We start from the raw sequence: 27,887 nt of genomic DNA on the forward strand, positions 1-27,887 counted from the left end.
AGAATAACCAAAATATACAAACATGTCGCGCAACATGCCAGCGCATATAAAATAAGCCTTGGGAATTAATAAAAAAACATTCTTAGTCTTACCTTAGGGACGAGCAATCCTTACCTTCGAAAAAACCAAAAGGTAGCCAAAAGCTACCAGATGGCGACCGTGAAAAAGAAAAAAGTGAAAACGGTGCAAACCAACAAACGAAAAACTCAGTTGCATGAAATCGAGCAAGGGTGCCACAGAAAAATAGCCTCTAACTGAATAATATACTTGGAAATGTGAATGTATCAATTTTGAACAGGAGTGATAAAAGTTCGTTATAAGGATGTTTACGAGAAGTTAAAGTTGATCCTGAACGTGATCGGTTTGTTGATGTCATTCTTTTTGAACTATGAATCGAGAAAAGTTCGATTCCGAACAAGTGACGTTTTGAAATAACTGGTTATACCTGGATAAGGACATTCAAGTGTTTGACAGTGGCAACAAATTCAGACTACTGATTGGTGATCGATAAGCATGCAAGTTTGCTTTTGGCAATGAAACAAACGTGTGAAATCATCCACACCGAAGAAGAATTAGTGCCACACAGAGAACTAGTGCCACGTAGAACCAAGGAAACGGAGACACCCGCATAACACCATGAGGAAGTGAAGCAGCTGTACGGCAACAGTTTGGTAACTATGCCACCACCACCGCCGCCGATGATGGCCCCGTCGTCACTGAAACCAGCTGCGCCGGTGGCGGATCGAGAACCGGGCAACGCACAGGCAGACCGAACCAGCCTACATGCCTACACACCCGCCACAGGCCCACGAGTTGTTACAAATTAATTCGACACGTAGCAGTACCTCTCCCTACTCGGACGGTTTGGGTGCATGACTGTCGGAGAGTAACGGTGATACTAGCAACAGCAGCAGAATCCGGAGGTAAGAGTTCGATGAACAGAAAACGCTGTTTTCTTTCCAATGCATGAAATACAGATGTCACCGGAGAAGATGCAAATCAAGATTCATTTTAACAGCATTGTTGAACTTACGTCAAAAACCAAACAAAAATGAATAATTTGTATATTTTTATTTCGTGTAGTTTTCAAACGGTTCAGAATATCGCCCTGACGTCAACAGAAAAGTGACAGAAAATTTTATGCGCATTTTAAAAAAAAAAACGAATAACTTAGAAAAAGGAAATACCTTAACGATTTTTTTTCCTTTAAACAAAACTTAAGTCATCTTGAAAACAATCATATTTTGGAAGATTTTAGTTAAAATTATTTTGATTTGACAATACATTTACACTATGTTGTTCTGTTGAGGAATAGTACAATAATCCGACGAAAATAAAGTCAGGATTCTATTTTAGCTTTTGTTCTTATTCAGTGTAATTTATACCAAAATCAGATAGTCTATCAAAATTGATACACTACAAAGCAGATCTATTAAAGATACATTACAATCCAAATAATGTATTTTGATCCTTCCATTTTCCAAATTGCTCTTAAGACATGAGATATAGTCGGGATTGCAAAAACAAATTCCTCCCAAAAATGTTTCACCACAACCTGTTCACCGAATGTATGGATATTAAATTATTATATACTGTATGTTAAATTTTAATTATTAGATACTAATACATTAAATTTCAAAAAAAAATGGGGTCTAGAACAAGTAAATCCCCGACAGTAAGCGGAGATCCGCAAATAAATATAATTAATAGCTTGGAACAGCACGCAAATTGGCAAGATAACCAAGATACGAAGTACTGGTTATTACTGACCATTTGTTCCATACAACTGATATTCACAATTTATCAAACGTACACAAGATACGTCAAGCGCCAAGCATTTAAGAAGGCAAGGAAATCGCTTGCAAGTATAGACCAAATTTAGAATGCACATAAATTAGAGATAAAACAGACTAACAGATAGACAAGTTAACATACGCATTTGTTTTTGCATGCTCATGCAAAGGTTACGAGAAATAGACTCGCACCTTTGCAGGATACAGCTAAATTTAAATAAGAGCAAGGGCAGGGCTAGAACCCTACAAGGTATTCTAGAGAAAAAGGAAGAAATTTCCGATCTCTATAATGAATACAAAAGCAAATTAAATAAATTAAAACATCGGATATCGCACGAAGAATGGAACATCGAATGCGATAAGTTTCTAAATTTAAAAACAAAGTACCAAGCATCATTAGAGATCTTGGATACAACAACAATATTAAAGAAAACTACTTTAAAAACTCTAGCTAAAACAGCCATATTTTGCAGACGGCTATCGGCAGGTAAACCAAAAATGCCTGACTTTGATATTAAAACTGCGACAGCCATCGTACAAAAGTACGATGGAACTGCTGACGAGTTGGAGGCATTTATCGACTCGGCTCAGTTACTAAAAGAAATGACATCGGCAGAACATATGCCGATGGCAATAAAATTCCTTAGAACTAGATTAACGGGTAAGGCAAGACTTGGCCTACCCATTAACTTAGTATCAATTGATGCACTTACAGCGGATGTAAAAGCCCGCTGTGCATCAATCAAAACCCCAGATGAAGTTCTCGCTAAATTGAAATTTTCACAACAGCGAGGACCTCTCAACAAATTTTGTGATGAAGTAGAAGAATTAACACTTCAACTGCAAAACACTTATATAGAAAGGCAAATTCCAGGTGATGTAGCAGCTTCAATGGCTACAAAAGCTGGAGTTAATGCCCTAATTCACGGTTTAAAAAACCATGAAACACGTACTATACTTAAAGCAGGAAATTTTTCCTCAATAAAAATAGCCACACAAAAAGTATTGGAGAACTCGGAGCACGAAAGCCACAGCGTACCAAATGCACAAATTATGCATTTCCGGCACCGTCAACACTACGATCGTGTTGACAACACACGAAATTATCGTGGCAATACACGTGTTAGAGATTTTGATAGGCGACGTCCCAATGCACAAACTAACCGATATAACACATATGGTAACATGCAGCACTATACTCCTAATAATACACAAGCTAACCGATTTAGCACAAACGGGGGCACGCAGCAATTTTACCAAAACAATAACAGAGGACGAGGAAGAAATAATTCGACTCCTCAGCATAACAATTACCGCAGTAAGCAAGGTCAGGGACGATATATATATGTCACTGACTCAGCACCAAGCAGCCTACCTGATCAACCAACAGCGGACCGAATCCAACCACCGCCCAACCATCTTTTTTTAGGAAACGGGCAGTCTACACATTAAACGTAGCTGCCTCGAATTTCATAAAGCTCAAATTGAACAATTCGAGCAAGATGTGCACTTTCCTGGTCGACTCAGGAGCTGACATATCACTCATTAAAAGCGAATGTATCTTGCCAGGTACAAGCATAGATACAACTCGCAAATACAAACTAAAAGGGATTATTCCTGGTGAACTGCAGAGCCATGGAATTACCAAATGCATCTTTTACATGCAAGACACACCTATTGAGGGTACTCTGCATATAATTAACGATGATTTTCCTATACCAACCGATGGTATTATTGGAAGAGATTTTTTGGCAACATACCGATGCTCGATAAATTATGATGCATGGTTGCTGTCAATGCATGTACATAACATAAATATAGATATACCTATACACAATAATCTAGGTGGCTCAACCTGGTTACCAGCTAGAGCAGAAACATATAGAATAATTAATAATTTTAATCCAGAAGGAGACGTTGTGTTAATTGCCTCAGAGATCGCTCCTGGAGTATTTAGCAGCAACGCAATTGTAAATAAAGAATCTCCTTATATAAAGATTGTAAATACCAATAACGAACCCGTTTTAATAAAACATTTGTTACCACAATATGAACATTTAACCAATTTTCAATTGGCGACGATCAGCGAAACTGATTCTCGGAATATTAAACGAAATGATGCTCTCCAAGAGGAGCTCAATGTAAAAAAATTTTCGGCATCTGCAAAAGATAGCCTTATTAAATTATGCAATAAGTATAACGATATCTTCCACCTAAAGGACGACACACTATCTGCAAACAATTTCTATAAACAAAAAATACACCTGAGTGACAAATCACCAGTATATATAAAAAATTATAGAAACGCGCATAGCCAGCGTGAAGAAATGTGCCGTCAAGTGGACGACTTAATCAAAAATGATGTGATAGAACCATCTGTTTCTAATTATAATTCACCCATTATGCTTGTTCCAAAGAAAACAACTAGCACAGAAAAGAAATGGAGACTAGTTGTAGATTTTCGGCAACTAAATAAAAAATTACTAGCCGACAAATTTCCTCTACCAAGAATTGACGACATTCTTGACCAACTTGGCAGAGCAAAGTATTTCTCTACTCTAGATCTACAGTCCGGTTTCCACCAAATAGAAATCGAGAAAAAATCTAGAGAATTCACCGCATTCTCCTTACAGGAACGCGGACATTTTCAATTTAAACGATTGCCATTCGGACTCAATATTAGCCCGAATAGCTTTCAACGCATGATGTCAATCGCACTTAGCGGACTAGGTCCCGAGTGCGCATTTCTCTATATTGACGACATCATAGTCATCGGTTGTTCAATCAACCATCATCTTGCAAACTTGGAAAAAGTTTTTCAGAAATTAAGAAACCACAATTTAAAATTAAATCCATCCAAATGTAATTTTTTTCGAGCTGACGTAACTTATTTAGGTCACCACATTTCTGAAAAAGGAATTCAGCCAGATAAATCCAAATTTGATACGATCTGCAACTACCCTATACCTAAAAATGCAGATGACGTACGACGATTCGTCGCGTTCTGTAATTATTACAGGCGTTTTATAAAAAATTTTGCTCAGATAGCAAACCCTTTGAACAAATTATTAAGGAAAAACACTACCTTCGTTTGGAATATTGAATGCCAAAATGCATTTGATATGCTTAAAAATCAACTAATTTCCCCAACAATTTTACAATTTCCTGATTTTAACAAAGAATTTGTTCTAATAACAGATGCTTCCAAAATTGCATGTGGTGCTATCCTAGCACAAACATATGACAATATTGAATTACCAGTAGCATTTGCCAGCAGAACCTTCACGAGAGGCGAAGCAAATAAATCTACTGTAGAACAAGAGTTAACAGCCATACATTGGGCTATTAACTATTTCCGACCATATTTATACGGACGAAAATTCACTGTTAAAACTGATCATCGACCGTTGGTCTATCTTTTTTCAATGAAAGAACCATCATCTAAATTAACTAGAATGAGACTAGACCTAGAGGAATTCAGTTTTACGGTACAATATGTACAAGGTAAAATGAATGTAGGTGCTGATGCTCTTTCTAGAATAAATATCGACTCTGAAAAATTAAAACAATTAAATTTATACGTGGTGCAAACTAGAGCAAATACTCGCAAACAAACAAATTCAAATATAGACGCGATATCGAATGATGCTGAGCCCGATCAACTCAAAATCTACGAGTCGCTAAACAATGAAGAGGCATATAACCTCCCAAAATTAATGTTAACACAAGAAAACAACAAAATCCATATACAAATCATGGATAAAAGCTACAAGAGGGAATTGACTCCAGCGTTAACAGTCCCTAGCAAGCTATCAAAAAACCTAGGTCACATTTTACAAAATGTGGAATTACTGGCAAACAATAAAAAAATTACCACTTTAGCTCTAGCGCTAAATAGTGAGATTCTTAAGGATATGAATATTCAAGAATTTAAAGATAAAGGCCAACAAATATTGAAGAATGTATCAATAATTCTATATACTCGCCAGCAAATAATAGAAAATCCTGAAAAACAAAAAGCAATTATCAAAGCCAACCATGACACACCGATAGGCGGTCATGTTGGATCATATCGATTATATAAAAAACTTCGTTGCCAATACTATTGGCCAAAAATGAAAATACACATAAGAGAATATGTAAAAATTGCCTAAAATGTAAACAGAATAAACATACTTACAAAACTAAAGAAAACCTCATACATACTCCTACACCTACTAAAGCACTAGATAGTATCTCAGTAGACACAATCGGTCCATTTTCAAAATCAAACAGTGGTAACCGATATGCCATAACAATACAATGCGATCTGTCAAAATATGTAATAATCCAAGCGATTACTGATAAACAAGCAAATACGCTAGCAAAGGCACTTGTCGAAAATTGTATCCTTGTATATGGCGCACCCAAATTAATTAGAACAGATCAGGGAACAGAGTACAAAAATGAAGTATTCTTACACATGAATAAATTGTTAAATCTCAACCATCAGTTTTCTACAGCATACCATCCAGAAACAATTGGAGGTTTAGAGAGGAATCACCGTTGTCTGAATGAATACGCAAGACAGTTTATCAATCACGCCCAAACGGACTGGGATGATTGGCTGCCTTACTATGCGTTCTGTTATAACACGACACCTCACACAAGCCACCAATACACACCATTTGAATTAGTATTTGGTAAACAGGCAAACATCCCACAAAATCTCATGTATTCCGAAAACACTCACACACAACCCATATACAATTTTGACCAATACCACGCAGAACTAAAATACAAACTACACTTAGCAGCACAAAAAACAAAAGCAATATTAGATAATACAAAGCAAATACGAAACTTAAGTCAAGAGAAAATAAGTAACCCAATTGATGTAAAACCTCTAGATAAGGTAATGTTGCAGAACGAAAATAGAAGAAAGTTAGATAAAGTATACCAAGGCCCGTACACAGTTATTTCAATTCAGCATCCAAATATTACCATACAAGAAGATACCACAGGTTTAAAACAAATTGTTCATAAAAACAGGATAATCAGATTATAAAAAAAAACCACATACCACAAATGTACATCCAAAATATAAAAGCTATCTGGAGAGAAGCAAAAGCTACAAGTTTTTTTCGAATAATTTCACTTAGTTACATTATTCTTCCAAAAGGAGGGTGGTGTAATACATCTAATCACCTATCTCTAGCTCATTCAAATTAACTACCTCGGCTCGGTACACGCCTTAGCGAAACCGTCCATATGGTTCGCATGTGTCGTGAACGCCGAGAAACACCCAGCTAAAGCAAAATATATTCAATTGTTTATTGATAGAACCTTTCGCTTTACAAGCGTTTTTCCCTACGTCCAGTGCTATCTATGGGCACACACCCTCTGCCCGAGTAGCGACCAATTCTAGGTAGCCTCTCTGTCTCTCTCCAATTGGCTTTACTCAGAATAACCAAAATATACAAACATGTCGCGCAACATGCCAGCGCATATAAAATAAGCCTTGGGAATTAATAAAAAAACATTCTTAGTCTTACCTTAGGGACGAGCAATCCTTACCTTCGAAAAAACCAAAAGGTAGCCAAAAGCTACCAGAAAGATATGTCCAGTGCACTTGCTTGCGCACGTGGTCTAGGAATTCGTGTCATTTCCCCTGTGTTCAGAATTGTCATATTGAAGTTGTCACAAAGGTCTTGAATTGTCGAAGATCGATTATCGTCGTATAGACAGCCCCACCCCGTACCGTGAGAGTTAAAGTCTCCAAGAAGCAGGCGGGGCGAGGGAAGGTGTTCAATCACGTTGGAGAATCTTCGATATCCCATCATGGCCCTAGGAGGAATGTAAATAGAAGCAATGCAAAGATCTTTGCCTTTGATTGTTGTTTGACAAGCGACAACTTCAATGCCTGGCGTCGAAGGGAGGTTGATTCGATTGAAGGAGTAGCACTTTTTGATCCCTAAAAGTACCCCCCCATATGAGTCTTCTCGATCCAAGCGGATAATGTTAAAATCGTGGAAGTTGAGGTTTATATTCGAAGTTAGCCATGTTTCACATAGGGAAAATGCATCACAATGATTGTAATTTAGCAAGTGTTTTAATGAATCAATTTTGGGGATAATACTTCTGCAGTTCCACTGTAAAACAGTGATCAGATCCCTGATTCCGTCTAATAAGCTAGCCATCGAAGGATACGATCGCTGTAAGGAGGGGCCATTGTTCAGTCAACTGTTTTAAAAATGTTCTTACTGTTGGTAGAATAGCAACCAGCAAGCTTTTCATAGGATCGGTAATGTTGAAAGCTGTGAATATCCAGTCCACAATGTCAGAAAATTTAAGGAATCCCGTTTTAGGTTGAGTTTCTGACTGTAAAATTGGAGCACTTGGGATTTTTGATGCCCCGGGGAGTGCTGGGAACTCCTGGTTGTATCTCAATTTCCCAAAACCAGGAGGTATTATCTTCGGATTTGTACCAGCACTGCCAGTTGATGAATTATTTTTATTTTGTACCCTTGTTTGGGACAACCTAGAACCCTTACGAGGAAGTTCAGGTGAGTTTTGATTAGGTCTTTTCCTAGAGTTTCCAAGCGGAGCCAAAGAATGCCCCTCGCAAGGGTCGTTAGAGGCGCTATCGTCAGTTGGCAAGAGAGCGAATGGGTTATCGGAGATAAGTGGAACAGCTCTTTTAAGCATTTCTGCGTAAGAGCGTCTGGAGCGATCTTTGGCGGATCGCTTTAGTTTATCCGCGCGAAGTTTGTACGTTGGGCATGTCAAAAGTGCATGCGGATTCTCCCCACAGTAAACACACTTCTCAGCGGGCCTACTGCAAGTATCATCCACATGGCGTTCCCCACATTTACCGCACCGTTGCTTGTTGCTACAGTAGGTGGCCGTGTGACCTAGCTGCTTGCAATTGGAACAATTCATGACCCGCGGTACAAACAGGCGTACAGGTAGACGAGCTCCTCCCACTTCAACGTAGCTCGGAAGTGCAGATCCGGCGAAGGTTACGCGAAACGAGTCTGATGGATAGTAATAGACCTTTCTCGTCAAAAAATTTTATATGCAGAACAGCTTCCGTTTTCATCGCTGGATCAATTCTGAATACTGTCACGTTAATTTGGTGTCTCTAACTATTGAAAAAATCAAAAATTCTTCGAGCTGCCCATTTTACTCTGTATTCCCCTGTCCTATTTTACCTCGATTCCCCATACTTTTTCACCATTTGGATGAACTTCGCGTGGGGAATATGAAATAAAGTTACGGCGGGTAGCCTATAATATAGTTCCAGTAGCCTACCGCTAGCCGGCATCTGTTTTAATCTGGCTATTCGCCGTTTCGTTTACTGGGTATGAACTCCAAGAGTTCATTCCAATTTGTCAAAAACATTGTTTTGACGTAGATGAACCCCAAAACAGTGTTGCAGAATATACCGATTTATCGATATTTAAACCGATTTTTAATTTCAATATCAATAACGTTACTAAAAATACCGATTTCTTTTTTCTTACCAAAATATCACGATTTTCATATAATAAGATTTAATAAGATCAATATTATTACGTATGGGCCTTTTTAGAAAATGTCTTCACCTTTCCACATCAAATCATCCGGAAATTGATTCAGCAATCTGCCAGGTTACCAAATACAAATATGTTAATACGGAATGCTCTGACGATTTTTTGAGGACACATTTTATGACCCAGGTACACCCATAAAGGTACACTGTCAGAGTGACAGCATACTTTGATGAAATTGTGCTAAAACTGGCTGCACTGATAGATTTGTTTTTGATTGTTTGACACTTCTAAATATTTTAGTTTTCTGCAGAAAAAATCTCAGAAAACTAACGACTGATTTTTGTCGACGTCGGGCACCAGTTACAGTTACAGTTTGAAATTATATCTCACCTCGGATGAACGCGCCCGTTATGTGTTACCCCGCAACAGCTGACTTAACTGATTGTTCAAATCCTCGAATTTATCCTGCTCGCTGTCGTTCATGTTTTTATTACTTTCCCCTAGTTCTACACAATCATTAGCCATTGGATCGGTTCGTGATTTTAGGGAATAGTAAACGTTATGAAAAAATCCATTGTATAATATAATTATAGTGTATAGTTCATGAATCCGAAGTGGTTCAAAAGGATGTCGCTGTACAGATTCAGAGCGGCCGCTTCCAGCTCAGCAAAAGTGAAAGCCACTTGACGGTTAAATTCGTAGTGTGTCCGCTGATAGCGCTCGGGGACAGAAAAATCTCAGGTCAGAGTCGCTTCCGACTTCGTTACCGTCAACATTAAACACAACAGCAAGATACTTGGAAAGGACTTTCTCGTTCGGTGAGTTTTTACCATAAGCTTCCCCCTGCAACATTCTTTTTCATGTCTAAATGTCCTTGTTGATTTACAGAACAAACATAATGGAAGCGTATTCTACACGCACATATTCACTCGGGCCAACCGTGTGACTCATTTGGAAAAAGGACTCATCGTCGGTTTCATGGCAGCGAAGTGAGCAGACAAAAAAGGCATTGTTTTTTTCCACATGATCGTTCTGAGCAAAATTCAGCGATTTGCCAGGCATAAACCACTGATAAGACAGTATCCGTTCGGATTCAGGACGTTTTCCCATACATTGTACCCGGTCGAAGCGATGGCAAGCGATGCAGATAACTGGGTCAAAAAGGCGGAGGTTCTGGGAATTTCTGCACTCGTAAGTGTTCTTTTTGTCATAACCACCTAAACTATTTTTGGAGCCATCATTGTTCCATGGGATTTAAATTTTCCTTTTCAATAAAAATAGGTTAGCGATCTGAGTATGACCAAGGAAAAGGAATCAGAACCGGCGACTGACAGTCCAGAGAAAGAGAATGCGGAAAAACCTTCTAGTCCATAGCTCCTGAAGAAAAACGAGCTGAAGCGAATATGGAGAAACAGCTTCCTCGACGTAAAATGCAGAGGCATGCAAGTAAGTCGAAATATTTAGTGTCAGCTTTAAAATTACCCGATTAATCTTTTAGCGCGGCGGATGCAAGTTTGCTAATTGAAATTATTCGCAAAGATCTAGAAGAATTAAAACTGGAGGTGCTGCGAAACGATCCTTTTTCGACGCTATACTCGGTTAAAACTATCGACGCTTTGCACCTGATGCCGGAACTGCCCACCTCGAGAGCAGATGAGCGCTGGGGAATGTTTTCAGCCACCTGGAGGAGGAAGTTCAGCGCGGAAGAAATGTTACCAGACTTCGCCGATCTGGTATCTGGACTTTTTTGATGATCTAATAAAGATTGGGTGTGCAGATGGGCGTTTAAAGTTCTGGGAGGGAACGACTGGTAACTTTTAGGTAAATTGTTTGGAGTCATTTGTTTTTTATTACAACTATTGACGGACGTTTCATTGCAGGATATATATGAAGCTGAAAACAACCACAACAATGGGGTAACTAACATAAACCTCGCCGGTGACAAAGTGATAGTCGCACGGTTGAGTGAACGAATCGATTTTCTGAGACTGGAAACGTACACGTAAAGTTTTCAGATCGATTGGGGATTTACGTCTGCATATGGGCGAAGTAAGTTCTATGTTTCAAGCAATTTTTTAAGCTCACCTAGGGCGCAGACAGATTTTACTTGTTCTTTTAAAATACTGTATATTCTAAGTCATTTAATTTTCAGTCTGTAATGAGTATGTCATCAAGTGCCTTAATTCTTTTTCTTTTTAGCCCACGTACGCAGCGGTTCGGCAGGAAGCATTAGTTTATTTCAGCAACCCGCCGGCTTAAATCCGTCCACAGCGTTGCCAGCTCAACATCACGCATCCGAGGAGGAGCTTCGATGTATCCTGGAGTTTCACCAGCAGGGTCACCGGTGACATGTTTGGAAGTGGCGGGCGGTACAGTCATTACTGGCAGCCAGGGCCACACTGTTAACGTGTTCCGGCTTGATAGCCACCTATTGCAGTTCACCCTAAACGGCCATTGCGGTCCTACCACATGTATTTTCATAGACCAGTGGCAGGCCGAGATGGGCGCATCTGGTTGCCAGGATGGTGTGCTATGTGTGTGGGACTTGATACGGGGTATGTCAGCCAAATTTACGGTATGGCCTAAATCTACATAATTAAATTGATTGGTTATTTATAGGTGCCTGTATGTACAAAATTGAAGCCCATGACGACATGACGTCGCACTTGCCTGTTCCCCGAGTTACGCAATATCGCTCGGACTGAACGAACGAATACGGTTTTGGGATAGATTTCAGGGTCAGCCGCTCAACACCATGACCGCCAGTCATGCATATTCATCGCTTGTGATGCTGACGCTTCTGAACGAAGCCATTGCTAGCACGAGTTTTTGATTTGGAAGGATAGTTGCTGAGGACCATTCTCACAATAGTATAAAAGTTCTAACCTCAAAAACAGACAACAATAAAATGTATTTCTTTCAGAGTTTATAATATCCATTACATGATCAAATGCGCTGATGGGTTAGGCTTTGGATTCGGCTATATTCCATCGTCATTGAAGCTAGATCATAGAATCATGTTAATTTGACAGACTGCAAGTGTTATTAGTAGCACAAACAGCTAGCAGCCCAGCTAGTATTGTTCTTTCTGCTTGCAACCAACCTGGTTATATTGATGTCAATGCTAAATTCGCTGTTGCAGCTGTATGGTCGCTATACTGTTCCATGTGTTATGGGATTCGCTATTAACATGGGACAGTTATGCTTAGAGCACCAGATTTTAAAAGCGACCAATTTTGGCCAATCACTGGAGACAAAATCACGCGTAACAATTAATAATAAATTAAATTGTTGCTGAGTAATTTTTGTTGTACATGAATAAAACATACCGATTGCCTCGTTACCTATGCTGCCGTGATCCGCATAACAGTCCCATTTGGGTTTCCTATGCAGATGGGACAGTTATGCGTATCACGGCAGTATGGATAATTAACCATTAGAAAGGTTATGAGCTTATGTTATCGCATTTTATAATCATTTATACTACGTAACAATTAATAATAAGTTACATTATTGCTGAGTATTTTTTGTTGTACATGAATAAAACATACCGATTTCCTCGTTACCTATGGCTAAATAACCATTAAAAAGGTTATGAGTTTATTGTTGTCGCATTTATAATTATTTATACTACTTTCAAGTGATCGATTTTAAAGAAACGACTCGCACTTTAAGCACCCCTTCACTGCGCCATCAAAATAAGTCATACTCCTAATGAACTAATATTTATTAAAATATTTACTAAATAAAAACATAGACCTGATAGTTCGTTTGCAAAAAAACACCGAAGCACAGTGAGTTAGTGTTAATGCTCTATCTGTGATCCTATAGTGCTGCAGGATTTGGCCAACATTTATACTATTTTTATTTAATCAACTTTAAGGAAAATGTATCACGTGAACGCTATATATATGGACTTCTATACTTGGTAATTGTTCCGAATCACACTCGACCTGGCCTTGGGTACAAGATATTTACTTGATCTCCCACGAGCATGGTCCTGCCGGAGTGTTTGCCTCGCCCGATACCGGGGCAGCCTGTCCTAGCGAGGCTGCCTCTTGTGAATCGGAACCGCTGAACATTCCGATGAGGGCATGTCCAACGGTGTTACCGACGAAGCCGATCGCTACACTACCAGCAGTAGCTGCGATTTGAGCAATTAATCCAAAGGCCTGGTTGGGAGCTACCATTGGTGCAGCGACAGCCGAGTGTGACGCAGACTGGACCATCGGCTAACGCGATTCCGGCGAGGTGGAGCGGCTGCAACTGGTGCGGACCTATATTGCGATGTATATAATTTCAAGGATTACTAGAGATTACCAATTACCAGAGATCATCAAAATGTTTTGTGGCTAATGTTGTAATTCAGCAAAAAAACAAAACAAGTTAAATTGATCGCAACAAATAAAATCGCTTTCTTCAACGAATCGTGGACAAGAAAAATCTAAATGCCAAATTTAATGGAACATTGCCTAATGGCGTCAAATAAAAATGAAAGCCTAGCGAGCTTGTTAATACAAGATATTCGCATTTAAAAGTAAACCAAATCAAGTTTCTCATACTGTGGTCGAATAAAAAAAAATCTCAGCCTATGTAAACAAGCTCTGCGAAATGTCAAAAAAGTGAGGTTAAACATTTTCATCCAATGCATCCAATGTTCTACAGCGAGAGGTTCATTTTAGTTTGTTTACATTGCTAATGAATTTTGTACTGCGATTCACCACTTCATTTACCGCGTTGCCAAGAACTTAAGTGAAAATATTCAAAACAGTGCTGCCCAAACGCACATTTTAAGTCCCACCATTCTTGCTGAGGTGAAAAAAATATTCAACATTCTTGCATATTTCAAATTTTAAAAAATCATTAAAAAATCATGATAGCTCCTAAAAATCTCATTTTTACGGAAATGTTCTTATAATTGTGTAATCTTTCGATTAAAAATAAGAAAAACAGGTGTTAGGTCTGACGAGAAAGGTCTATTACCATCTTCGATGGACTTTGAGTGCAATTGCTTGCACTCCAAAATCTTAACTGATTGAAGGTTAGGGTCCTTAAAGCGGCCAGCCCCATCATTCATCAGATCATCGATAGTTAGACCCGCATCACTTACCACACCGTCGATCTCCACATCACGAGAAGGGATGTAGACGCGATACTCCAGCGTAAAGAGGCTATTGCTAACGATATCATTGGCCTGTTTCAAGTCAGTAACGACTACGCGCAGTTTATCTGACTGAACGTTTTTAATCTCGGTTACGGCCGAGTAACGTTTTGTCAGCTCCCGTGCAACAGTTATGCTGTTTAACGGTTTATTTTTGGGCCGAAAGTATACCACCCAAGGACCAGCGGATCCATCCTGGTAAACCTAGACTCGGGGGGCTGTGAGACATTGGGGGAAAGTGGGGGATGTGGATCGACCATAACATTATCTGTTTCAGTATCAGATATACGTTCTTCTTCCCCATAATATTCGTCTTCGGAGGGTGATCCTTCTGTTTGTTCCATTTTGTTGCGGGAGCAACACGCTCGACCGCACTATTTAATTTAAATCAAAATAAAAAATCAAAAACAATAATAAAAAAAATCGATAAGAAAAGTAAAAAAACGAAACACTTCACCAGTTGGTTCCTGACGAGCTGGTAGGTGAATTGATCCTTCGTTTGTTTTATCCGTCACCCGCGTGACCTTCACACAGTAGAGCTGATATAGCTCGTCTAAACAAAGCCGTCTTTCAGGCAAGAAAACTGTTTAGTAATGCACTTCACTGCACTACTTTAACTGATATCGCAGGTAACAATTATCACTCGCGGGACTGTTTATTAGTAATGCTTTACTGCAGCCTCTGCCACAGCAAGCACCTTCGTACCACCGAAAAAACTAAACCACACCGGAGAGAACAAAAAGCACTTGTTTCCCGGTACAAAGTTGGGTTACGAATGACTGGATTTATTGATTTGAACTACTTATAATTTCCCCGACTCATTATCGCCGAAATGCGGTATAACTTTTGGAAGGCGTTTTATAAAGCAGGGTCTATATTCTCGAGTTGAATTTTCGATCGCTGGTATTTATTATCGCACAACGTGGTTTTGCGGATTCTCCATTTTATTAAGATGATTTTCCAATAGAAAAAATAACTGTCGATCTTTGGCAACCGTCTTCAAAAGTACACTGAGATAAATCCGTAGATTTCCGTAGAAAAAATTGCATTTCCGTAAAACCTCCAAATCCGTAGATCTACGGAGATTTCCGTAGATCTGACATCGCTGGTGGGAAAGTCTTGGACGCGAAAACTGTACACCTAGATGCTGACGAAGCCTTATTATCTCATCATGGATGATAAGACTTGCGTCAAGGTGGACATTCTGTAGCTTCCGGGGCAACTATTCTTCACCACCCAGCACAAATTTGATGTTCCGGAGGAAGTAAAGAAGCAGAAACTTTCAAAGTTTGCCAATAAATACATGATTTGTCAAGCGATTTGCTTTTGTGGCAAACGGAGTACGCCTTTCCTGACTACCGTGACTGTAAACGGGGAGATCTATCTCAAGGAGTGTCTTCAGAAGCGTCTGTTTCCTCTGTTAAAACAACCCGAGGGTCCTACGATCTTCTGACCGGATCTAGCTTCGAGCCACTGTTCAAATGTTGTCCTGAAATGGTACGAAGCCAACGGGGCTACTTTTGTACCCAAGGAAATGAACCAGAACTAAGGCCCATCGAAAAATACAGCAGGCATTACGGAAGCATCCCAAAGAGGTCAAAACTGAGGAAGACATGAAGAACAAATGGGTTTCCGTAGTTTCCTGCAGCTAGATGTTGTACAGAAACTAATGAGGGGAGTTAAGCGTAATGTGCGAGCGTAAGGTTGTGGTGTTGTAGTTGAATAAAATAAATATGCCAAAAACTTACTAATGGGTTATATTGCATTGTCTGAAAGTTTGACAAGAATCGGACAAACTTAGTAATTTTTTACAGCGTTTTTTCCGTGGTGCACTTTGATGTGGGACATTTCGGAAGGTTTCACGACCGTAGTCAGCAAATCGAAGAAGCATACAAAGCCAACCGACCGTTTAATTCAAGGCAACTGCTGCGTTGTTAGCATGGACGAAGTGACGACCAAAGAAGCAGACTGAATGACCGTCAGGAATTGCTACAAATGCCCCCCACAACGTAAAAAAGCTCCGCGCGCAATAGTTAATTGCGCGCGAGGGAATTAATACTAGCCTATTGAAAAAATCTTTAACTTTATTTGTTGTAAATATATAAAAGGCAATGGCTCCGCATTTAATAGCGTTATATAAACGAACAATATAACAAAAAATAGGGATAGCACAATCACCAATGACTATTAAGAATAAGTCGCCAGATGGCAATAACAAAATCCTGTTCGAACATCTAAAAGTCGGGAGTGACAAGAAGTACGAAGCAATCCACTGCATGATCCTTAATATCGCATAACAATCCTCAATATCGCCTATGAATAACCTGTTCTGTTTAAAAGACCGCGCCCGTTGGCTGAATCGATTGACGGTGAATACCAAAACAGACGATTTACGACGGACCAGACGTTTACTCTGCGATATATCTTGGACAAATTTCGAAAATACGACAAGCGGACTCACCATCCGATTGTGAATTTCCAGGCAGCGTACGATTAAGTGAAACGAAACGAAAAGGGCAGATAACGATAGTTAAAAAAGAATAACCAGAGAGATATCTCACGTTATATCGGTTGAAACCAAGCGATGGGATTTCAAATTTGTTGTTCCATATAACGCTCGAAGGTGCGATACGAATTTGTTGTGCAAAGGAACGAAACTAATATCACGATATCTCACAATTACTGGCATAAAAATATTTTGAAAGCTTTTATTCTTACTGTAGAACTATCAAGAATGGTTCCTGAACGAACAACATCAGCGACGTTGGAACCCTCGACTAGACTGAACAATTCTATAGATATTGTCATATAAAATTTGAAGCTTTACAAGGACAATGTGGATTGAATTGTACAGAAATCATTTGTATCGCATGCCCCAAGAACTAAAAAAATACTTTTCATCCATTGTGAAATTTTTCAGCATTGCTAATTTTTAGGTTACAAATAGGCCTAAACAGTGCGTCTTAACTAAGTCGGTTGGATTGCTATTTTAAAAATGCTTTTTACTGCTGTTGTTATTGAAAATGCTGCCTACTAGTAAGAAGCATTTGTAGAGTACTAAATATCAATTCATTAATTAATATAACTTTAACTTGGAATTGAGTTTTGGCACACAATCGCTAAATGGGGTGAAAAACACTATTGAATACTTTACGCTGGTCACAAATTAATTCAAGTATTCATTTTTGACGGTTCGCTTGTACTGTTTACATGGACTTAGAAAAAATCTTTGCGAATTGCTTCGAGCGAATCTAGTCGTTTACAAAAAAGTCCATGTATCATTCGTAACCCAACTTTGTACCGGGAAACAAGTGCTTTTTGTTCTCTCCGGTGTGGTTTAGTTTTTTCGGTGGTACGAAGGTGCTTGCTGTGGCAGAGGCTGCAGTAAAGCATTACTAATAAACAGTCCCGCGAGTGATAATTGTTACCTGCGATATCAGTTAAAGTAGTGCAGTGAAGTGCGTTACTAAACATTTTTCTTGCCTGAAAGACGGCTTTGTTTAGACGAGCTATATCAGCTCTAATGTGTGAAGGTCACGCGGGTGACGAATAAAACAAACGAAGGATCAATTCACCTACCAGCTCGTCAGGAACCAACTGGTGAAGTGTTTCGTTTTTTTACTTTTCTTATCGATTTTTTTCTTTTTATTGCTTTTGATTTTTTATTTTGATTTAAGTTAAACAGTGCGGTCGAGCGTGTTGCTCCCGCAACAAAATGGAACAAACAGAAGGATCACCCTCCGAAGAGGAATATTATGAAGAAGAAGAACGTATATCTGATACTGAGACAGATAATGTTATGGTCGATCCACTTCCCCCACTTTCCCCCAATGTCTCACAGCCCCCCCGAGTCAAGGTTTACCAGGATGGATCCGCTGGTCCTTGGGTGGTATACTTTCGGCCCAAAAATAAACCGTTAAACAGCATAACTGTTGCACGGGAGCTGACAAAACGTTACTCGGCCGTAACCGAGATTAAAAAGGTTCAGTCAGACAAACTGCGCGTAGTCGTTACTGACTTGAAACAGGCCAATGATATCGTTAGAAATAGCCTCTTTACGCTGGAGTATCGCGTCTACATCCCTTCTCGTGATGTGGAGATCGACGGTGTGGTAAGTGATGCGGGTCTAACTGTCGATGATCTGATGAATGATGGGGCTGGCCGCTTTAAGGACCCTAACCTTCAATCAGTTAAGATTTTGGAGTGCAAGCAATTGCACTCAAAGTCCATCGAAGATGGTAATTACTATCCATCAGACTCGTTTCGCGTAACCTTCGCCGGATCTGCACTTCCGAGCTACGTTGAAGTGGGAGGAGCTCGTCTACCTGTACGCCTGTTTGTACCGCGGGTCATGAATTGTTCCAATTGCAAGCAGCTAGGTCACACGGCCACCTACTGTAGCAACAAGCAACGGTGCGGTAAATGTGGGGAACGCCATGCGGATGATACTTGCAGTAGCCCTGCTGAGAAGTGTGTTTACTGTGGGGAGAATCCGCATGCACTTTTGACATGCCCAACGTACAAACTTCGCGCGGATAAACTGAAGCGATCCGCCAAAGATCGCTCCAGACGCTCTTACGCAGAAATGCTTAAAAGAGCTGTTCCACTTATCTCCGAAAACCCATTCGCTCTCTTGCCAACTGACGATAACGCCTCTAACGACCCTTGCGAGGGGCATTCTTTGGCTCCGCTTGGAAACTCTAGGAAAAGACCTAATCAAAACTCACCTGAACTTCCTCGTAAGGGTCCTAGGTTGTCCCAAACAAGGGTACAAAATAAAAATAATTCATCAACTGGAAGGGCTGGTACAAATCCGAAGATAATACCTCCTGGTTTTGGGAAATTGAGATACAACCAGGAGTTCCCAGCACTCCCCGGGGCACCAAAAATCCCAAGTGCTCCAATTTTACAGTCAGAAACTCAACCTAAAACGGGATTCCTTAAATTTTCTGACATTGTGGACTGGATATTCACAGCTTTCAACATTACCGATCCTATGAAAAGCTTGCTGGTTGCTATTCTACCAACAGTAAGAACATTTTTAAAACAGTTGACTGAACAATGGCCCCTCCTTACAGCGATCGTATCCTTCGATGGCTAACTTATTAGACGGAATCAGGGATCTGATCACTGTTTTACAGTGGAACTGCAGAAGTATTATCCCCAAAATTGATTCATTAAAACACTTGCTAAATTACAATCATTGTGATGCATTTTCCCTATGTGAAACATGGCTAACTTCTAATATAAACCTCAACTTCCACGATTTTAACATTATCCGCTTGGATCGAGAAGACTCATATGGGGGGGTACTTTTAGGGATCAAAAAGTGCTACTCCTTCAATCGAATCAACCTCCCTTCGACGCCAGGCATTGAAGTTGTCGCTTGTCAAACAACAATCAAAGGCAAAGATCTTTGCATTGCTTCTATTTACATTCCTCCTAGGGCCATGATGGGATATCGAAGATTCTCCAACGTGATTGAACACCTTCCCTCGCCCCGCCTGCTTCTTGGAGACTTTAACTCTCACGGTACGGGGTGGGGCTGTCTATACGACGATAATCGATCTTCGACAATTCAAGACCTTTGTGACAACTTCAATATGACAATTCTGAACACAGGGGAAATGACACGAATTCCTAGACCACCTGCGCAAGCAAGTGCACTGGACATATCTTTATGCTCGACATCACTACGGTTAGATTGCAAGTGGAAGGTAATATCTGATCCCCACGGTAGTGACCACTTACCAATTGTAATTGCAATCACCACTGGTTCAAGACCATCGACACCAATCAATGTTCCCTATGACCTCACACGAAACATTGATTGGAAGAGCTACGCTGCTGAGATATCCAAAACTATCGATTCAACACAGATACTTCCCCCGGAGGAAGAATATAAGTTTTTGTCCAACTCGATTCTCGATAGCGCGATTCAAACTCAGACGAAACGAGTACCCGACGTGAACACCCAAAAACGTTCTCCCAACCCGTGGTGGGACAAAGAGTGCTCAGACGTGTACGCGGAGAAAGCTGCCGCGTATAAAACTTTCCGGAACGACGGGTTAGTTGCTAGTTATCGAGTGTACGCGATATTAGAAAAGCGAATGAAAAATTTAATGAAAGCTAAGAAACGCAGTTACTGGCGCCGGTTTGTCGACGGGTTAACAAGAGAAACATCGATGAGCACTCTTTGGGGCACGGCCCGACGTATGCGAAACCGAAACAGTACTAACGAGAGCGTGGAATATTCAAACCGTTGGATATTCGATTTCGCCAAGAAGGTTTGTCCGGATTCCGCCCCGGCACAGAAAATCTACCGCGCCGCGTCGCCTTACAATACCGCGAACGAAACACCGTTTACGATGGTGGAGTTCTCACTTGCTCTCTTATCATGTAACAATAAAGCCCCGGGGCCAGATAGAATTAAATTCAACTTATTGAAGAATCTGCCAGACTCTGCCAAAAGACGCTTGTTGAATTTATTTAATAGGTTTCTTGAGGGTAACATTGTCCCACATGACTGGAGACAGGTGAGGGTCATCGCCATCCAAAAACCAGGAAAACCAGCCTCCGACCACAATTCGTATCGTCCGATCGCAATGCTGTCCTGTATCCGGAAGTTGTTCGAGAAAATGATCCTGTTTCGGCTCGACAATTGGGTCGAAACAAATGGCTTACTGTCAGATACACAATTTGGCTTCCGCAAAGGCAAAGGGACGAACGATTGCCTTGCGTTGCTCTCAACAGAAATTCAAATGGCATATGCTAACAAAGAGCAGATGGCATCAGTATTCTTGGATATTAAGGGGGCTTTCGATTCAGTTTCGATCAACATTCTTTATGAGAAGTTGCACCAGCATGGTCTTTCGCCAATTTTAAATAACTTTTTGCTAAACCTGTTGTCTGAAAAACAAATGCATTTCTCGCATGGCGATTTATCGACATCACGATTTAGCTACATGGGCCTTCCCCAGGGCTCATGTCTAAGCCCTCTCCTCTACAATTTTTACGTGAATGACATTGACGAATGTCTTGTCAATTCCTGCACGCTAAGGCAGCTTGCAGATGACGGTGTGGTCTCTATTACAGGTCCTAAAGCCGTCGACTTGCAAGGACCACTGCAAGATACCTTGGACAATTTGTCTGCATGGGCTCTCCAACTGGGTATCGAGTTCTCCACGGAGAAAACTGAGCTAGTCGTATTTTCTAGAAAGCGTGAACCAGCGCAACTACAGCTTCAATTAATGGATCAAACTATTGCTCAGGCTTCAACATTCAAATATCTCGGGGTATGGTTCGACTCTAAAGGTACCTGGGGATGTCACATTAGGTATCTGAAACAGAAGTGCCAACAAAGGATCAACTTTTTCCGTACAATAACTGGAACATGGTGGGGTGCCCATCCAGGAGACCTAATCAGGTTGTACCAAACAACGATATTATCAGTGTTGGAGTACGGATGTTTCTGCTTTCGCTCCGCTGCGAACATACACTTCATCAAACTGGAGCGAATCCAGTATCGTTGCTTGCGTATTGCCTTGGGTTGCATGCACTCGACCCATACGATGAGTCTCGAAGTGCTGGCGGGCGTTCTTCCGCTGAAAAATCGATTCTGGGACCTCTCATATCGATTGCTCATTCGATGCGATATTCTGAACCCATTGGTGATTGCAAATTGCGAAAGGCTTGTCGAGCTTAATTCTCAGACCCGATTCATGTCCTTGTACTTCGATTACATGGCACAGAACATCAATTCATCTACATATAACGTCAACCGTGCTCATCTCTTAGATACTTCTGATCCAACTGTATTTTTCGATACATCCATGAAGGAAGAGATTTGTGGAATTCCGGATCATATTCGCCCACAAGTGGTCCCAAATATTTTCTATAACAAATACCATCAAGTCGACTGCGCCAAAATGTTCTACACTGACGGATCAATTCTCGACGGGTCCACAGGCTTCGGTATCTTCAACGAAAATCTTGCTGCCTCATTCAAACTCAATGATCCTGCTTCAATTTACGTCGCAGAATTAGCTGCCATTCAGTATACTCTCGGGATCATTGACACCCTGCCCTCAGACCATTACTTCATCGTTTCGGATAGTCTCAGCTCCATTGAGGCCATCCGTGCGGCGAAGCCTGGAAAGCACTCACCGTATTTCCTGGGGAAAATACGGGAATATCTGAGTGCTTTATCTGAAAAATCTTACCAGATTACCTTGGTTTGGGTCCCGTCACATTGTTCTATTGCGGGCAATGAGAAGGCGGACTCTTTAGCCAAGGTGGGCGCATTAGAAGGCGACACTTACGAAAGACCAATTTGCTTCAACGAATTTTTCAGTATCTCTCGTCAGAGGACGCTCGATAGTTGGCAAACCTCATGGAGCAATGGGCATCTGGGACGGTGGCTACATTCCATTATCCCGAAGGTATCAACGAATGCTTGGTTTAAGGGGTTGGATGTGAACCGGGACTTTATTCGTACGATGTCAAGGATCATGTCCAACCATTACTCGTTTGACGCGCATCTCCGTCGTATAGGGCTTGCTGAAAATAATCATTGTGTTTGTGAGAACGGCTATCACGACATCGAGCATGTTGTTTGGCTGTGCGCAGAGTACTGTGTTGCCAGGTCCCAACTAATAGATTCCCTTCGGGCCCGAGGTAGATCACCCTATGTGCCAGTCCGGGACGTCCTGGCAAGCCGTGACCACCCCTATATTTTTCTTATCTATATCTTTTTGAAAACCATTGATGTCCAAGTTTAATACATTTTACCCTCTCTCATTCACAGTAGAATCTCACCAACCTATCCCTGTATCTACAATATGGCATTGCTTCACGAGTCTTCGGTGCACACTCTTCTTGATAACCGTCTATCCAGAACATCATGACATACCGCACATGCAGATGATATAGAGTGCCAATAATTATCCGAAATATCGACCCTCCCCTCGCCCCTGCGATTACAGGCTGGAAACTACAACACTACAACAAAGTGTGCATATCCGCCACAATGATCAATCAGCAAACGACGATGTCAATTACACAATATGTATCCCACTTCCTACCTTTGTCCTTTACTTACATAAGAGGGGAGCAAGCCGCCCCTAAATACGGCTTTCCCTTCCCCCACTAACATGTGACATGTAATATAAAAAAAAATGAATTATCGGCCTCGTTAAGCTACAGCATTTGGGCCTAAATAAACGTATTTTAAGATAAAAAAGTCCATGTATACAGTACAAGTGAACTGTCAAGAAAAGTGAGGTTAACTGTGTCCGTAAAGAACCTAATTGAGTTCTGCAAGATGACGACACGAATGAACTCTTGCTGAATGAAGTGAAGCTCATCTGTCACATTCGAACTCACGTAACTCCTATGTAAACAAACCACTGAGAATTGTCAAACGAAGTTCATCATTTTGTGGGGTTATGTCGGTTGGTGTAAACGGTGTAAAACCTAATTTGGAATACTTTTGTTTCTTTGTTGAGTGCAGAGCAAATCTACGGATTTAATAGGTCTGTTCCAGTACCAGGAGAAACTGGAAGTACTCCGGAGAAAATCGTTCCTGTACTCTCTTCTTCTCTTTTTTCTTCTTCTGGTAGCAAACCGGAGTAAAAAGGAGCAAAGATTTTTTGCTCCTGTTTACTCCGGAGTGACTTCCGTATTGTGCCTTGCAGGATAATCGCTCGATATGCGATTATATGAAAGCTCAATTGAGATAGGCGCGTGACAGCCGCCTATATAAATTTATATATAGCTTTTTCCTTGAAGCTTTCGAGAAGCACACAGCTAGCAGAAAAATAAAGCTCCACTAAAATCTGCTTGCGGAGCAACTGCGGCTATATTTGATGCGCCTTTCAGACGCCCGCAATGTGAGATTTTATTATAAGCGCGACAATATACTGGAACAAACCTAATGTCGCGAGAATCTGGCATTAGGGATGTCCGACTGTCATTCGATTAATCGAATATCAGTTCAAGTAATCGAATAATTTTTAATCGATTAGCTTCTGTTAGATAATCGAAGTAATCGATTAATATGCTTCGATTATTATCGCGATTATCAAAAAATATTATTTGTGTAATTTCACTTGAGCGTGTAATCTACCCACTGGGTTTTTAAACGTGAGCTTAAACAATATTTTTTGTTCGTTCCAAAGAGAATAGTGAAAGAGACGCAGAGTGAAAATCAGTCAAAACGGCAACACTTCCTTTACGATGATTTCAACACTAGTATTTGGCAACCGTTTCCAAAGGCAGCACTTTAAATGACTCCTATTATATTTTGAAAACAAACCTTTTGTCGATCGTTGGATTTGTTTATCAAACGATGTGCATTTTGAAACAAAGAGATGAAATAATTCTAAAGCTTGTTTTTACTCATACATAGACTCTAGAATGCACCTTCCAATCACGATTGCACTAAATTCTGACGAAAATTCAAATTTCTTTTTTGATAGATTTACAATACTTATCTCCTCCAACTCAGGCATGAGTAATGTTTATTTACATTGCACGATTGGTCTGCTCAATAAGGTATTTTTGGCTTCACACTATTCGTCTCTTTCCCTATTCTCTTTGGTTCGTTCAATACTTTGACTTTGACAGATGACGCACTATCGTTTTTCGTTCAATTGAAGACGCTAAGTCCCTCTGGTACGAAGACTCGCCATTTCTATTATTTGTTTACGATTTATCTCCCAGTGTCATTCGTATCAAGCACAAAATCTGTCAATGGCCCTCGTTCGAGACGGATTCGAAGAGATTTTCCTCGGCTGGAGTGCTTATGACAGGTCCCGTGCTAGATTAGAGTAACACTGGCAGATAAATAGTAAACAATCGATTGAGATGGCGATTTTTTATTCAGCGATTCAGCTTTACGTTCAATGTCACTCTAGTCGAATTATGATCATTCGAAAAACAGATGAATAAGGAAACGAGATTAATTTAACCTACAGAGGTTGTATTTAGTTGCCAGCACATATATATATATATACATATGGTCGGTGTTAAGTCAGACCGGACTAAGTGACAAAATATTGATTTCGAGAAACACGAGTTTAAAGTTTGAATCGCAGCATCCTTTACATTATGGTTGGAAATTAATTTTTGCCGTAATTCTTGTTTATTGTTACATATTTCAAACCTGGCAAGAGTCGAATGTAGCTGACGAAATTCTTTATCCATTGCTATCATTATCTCATTTTTTTATGTTTTGCGACTTAGTCCGGTCTGACTTAACACCGACCATATATGAAAAGTTCATTAATAGTACATTTATTGCTTGAACAAAAAAAACAAGAAATGCTTTGCGCCTTCTAAAAGCTTTTTTGAATCTTGTCACTACACAAATAATAAAATTACATACACCAATTGATCTTAATTTTCTAGCCGTATCTATTTATTTTTCCATCTCCTATAACTACACTAAGTTTATAAGGAGGACACAGACAATAGCTGGTTATGGTTTAGTAATTAGTCTAGCAAAAAGGAAGTAATTTATCAGCCCGTAAACTCATTTCTACGAATAACTAATACTAGAGATTTTAAGCACCAAAATAAAACTGTTATGTGGATACTAACCAATCATAAGGAGCGTGCCAGGTAATTAGATATTTCGTGCAACGTTTATTCGCCAATTCTCAAATAGGTTTAACTAGAAAAATTCTAGAAAGAGAACTGCGGAGAGGCAAACAGCATTTCTGGCAACGTAGGCCTCGGTATTGTATGGCAACACGTCCAACGTTATAAGGATAGGCAATGTTCGATTGGATTCGTTTTTTGACAGCTAAACCCGAATCCAATTGATACAAAATGGAGTCCCCGCAGTTCTATTTCTAGAGTTTTTCTAGGTTCAACGAGTTATTTGTTTTCACCGCTTGCCCGTTTTATCAGTTCATTCTTCCCGTTGACCTTAAGTTTCATGTTAGGCTGCATCTAAAGGCAGATAAGATGCATGTTCAAAAATCAGCGAAATTAAATGCATTTCTTTCCATTAAAATAGAAATGTATTATGTATTTTGCGTTGCGTGCAATGTATTTTGCATTACGTGTAAGACATCATAAACCTACAAAAAACTAGCCCTACATTCAACAAAATGTCGAACAAAGTGGATCAGCGTAGGACGTTTGTTGAACAGACTTTTGTGCGGGGAGCATGAAGCTGATGCAAAAATGGAAATGAAATGCATTTTTCTAAATTGATGCAAATTTGATATACATTTCAAGAGTGATCTGCCCCTGGGGCTGTATCGATGATTTTATCAAACGTCAAGTTGCGACCATCCCATCGAGATAAGCCAGATGAAATAAACTAAAAATCAGCCGATAAAAAGTCTGATGTAATACTTAATTTAAAACATTTCCGCTTTAACCCCAGTAAAACGTTACAATTTTTTTTCAATGTTTGAAAATAAAACCTTACTTTTCTCATGGCACCAAAAATCAGACAATACTTTCCAAGTTTCTGTTCAGAATCATTTGTACGTGTCAAATTTAGCTTGTCCGAACCGAAGATAATGTTCTAATATAAAGACACGTGGATAGAAAAAGTATATTTGGCTGCACGGTTTACTAAATTATTTTTTCTGCTAAAAAGACACTTTAACAAAAGCACTGTTTTTGAGCGACTTAGTGGGATGTTATATTAAAAACATTTACCGATGTCTTCCGTTTTAATTCTACTATGATATGATTATCATAGTGGAATTAAAACGGAAGACATCGGTAAAAGTGCTAAAAAGAGATTGTAACTACTTCGCAGAGTGATCTGCCTCTAGGACGAGACAGTCGATCAATGGCTTTGTGATTTCCAATCTATTAAAAATTACTCGTATTTTATTTGCACCATAAAAGTTATATAATATGCATGTGCATTAAGCCTTGTTGTTTGTATGTAAACATAATTAAATTCATGTTTTTTTTATTACAATCTCAATACTCCTCCGCGTTACTTTCAAACGCCACCATATTTGTTTACATTGTTCGATTGGAACCGTTTTTTTGGTTTGATTGAAATTTTTGGGTTCAGTCTTCGCGCATCTCTATATAAGCATCATCTCTGGTCCCGACTTTAATTGAAGTTACTTTACTGTTGTTTCGTGCAAAGCTTCGTTAAAAACAAAAACGCATCGAAATGATGCAATCGTCTATAATTTTTTCTGCGGCTAGTAATTTATTAAAACAATCCGGATTCAATACGATCCTTGGAATCGGGTCTGTTTTGAAAGTGTTGCTTATCATAAGGTGTGTATCAGTGAATATTTTGGCTACAATCGCCGCTTTCGTTGGATGCGTTTTTCTTCGAGGCTGTTTTTAATTGTGCGTGTAGAGTATTCATTGCTGGCTGATTAGGGTGACCATACGTCCTGGTTTCCCAGGACATGTCCTGGTTTTTCAATG

General features: G+C 39.9%; 1 protein-coding gene and 3 long non-coding RNA genes across 9 annotated transcripts in view; all 4 read left to right on the forward strand.

The window, feature by feature from the left end:
* The first annotated feature begins 10,052 nt into the window (after positions 1–10,052).
* On the forward strand, positions 10,053–10,703 carry LOC131693058 (uncharacterized). Its single transcript, XR_009306148.1, has 3 exons — positions 10,053–10,125; positions 10,196–10,498; positions 10,589–10,703. It is a non-coding gene; the product is annotated as an uncharacterized LOC131693058 (long non-coding RNA).
* A 9-nt stretch (positions 10,704–10,712) lies between these two features.
* Positions 10,713–11,530, forward strand: LOC131693060 (uncharacterized). Its single transcript, XR_009306150.1, has 4 exons — positions 10,713–10,753; positions 10,806–11,128; positions 11,188–11,356; positions 11,507–11,530. It is a non-coding gene; the product is annotated as an uncharacterized LOC131693060 (long non-coding RNA).
* A 4-nt stretch (positions 11,531–11,534) lies between these two features.
* On the forward strand, positions 11,535–12,563 carry LOC131693055 (uncharacterized). The gene is made up of 3 exons (XR_009306146.1): positions 11,535–11,862; positions 11,927–12,177; positions 12,231–12,563. It is a non-coding gene; the product is annotated as an uncharacterized LOC131693055 (long non-coding RNA).
* Positions 12,564–27,594: 15,031 nt separating this feature from the next.
* LOC131693050 (zinc finger BED domain-containing protein 6-like) overlaps positions 27,595–27,887 on the forward strand; it is a 51,663-nt gene continuing 51,370 nt past the window's right edge. For 5 of the 6 annotated variants that reach the window (XR_009306142.1, XR_009306140.1, XR_009306141.1 and 2 more), the window contains exon 1: positions 27,595–27,731. The gene's annotated coding sequence lies outside the window, so the exon portion shown is untranslated. Of the gene's footprint in view, positions 27,807–27,887 lie in introns of all 6 variants that reach the window. The other variant, XR_009306139.1, reaches the window with a different exon arrangement.

Source organism: Topomyia yanbarensis, chromosome 3 (assembly GCF_030247195.1).
Source record: "Topomyia yanbarensis strain Yona2022 chromosome 3, ASM3024719v1, whole genome shotgun sequence".
Classification (NCBI taxonomy): domain Eukaryota; kingdom Metazoa; phylum Arthropoda; class Insecta; order Diptera; family Culicidae; genus Topomyia; species Topomyia yanbarensis.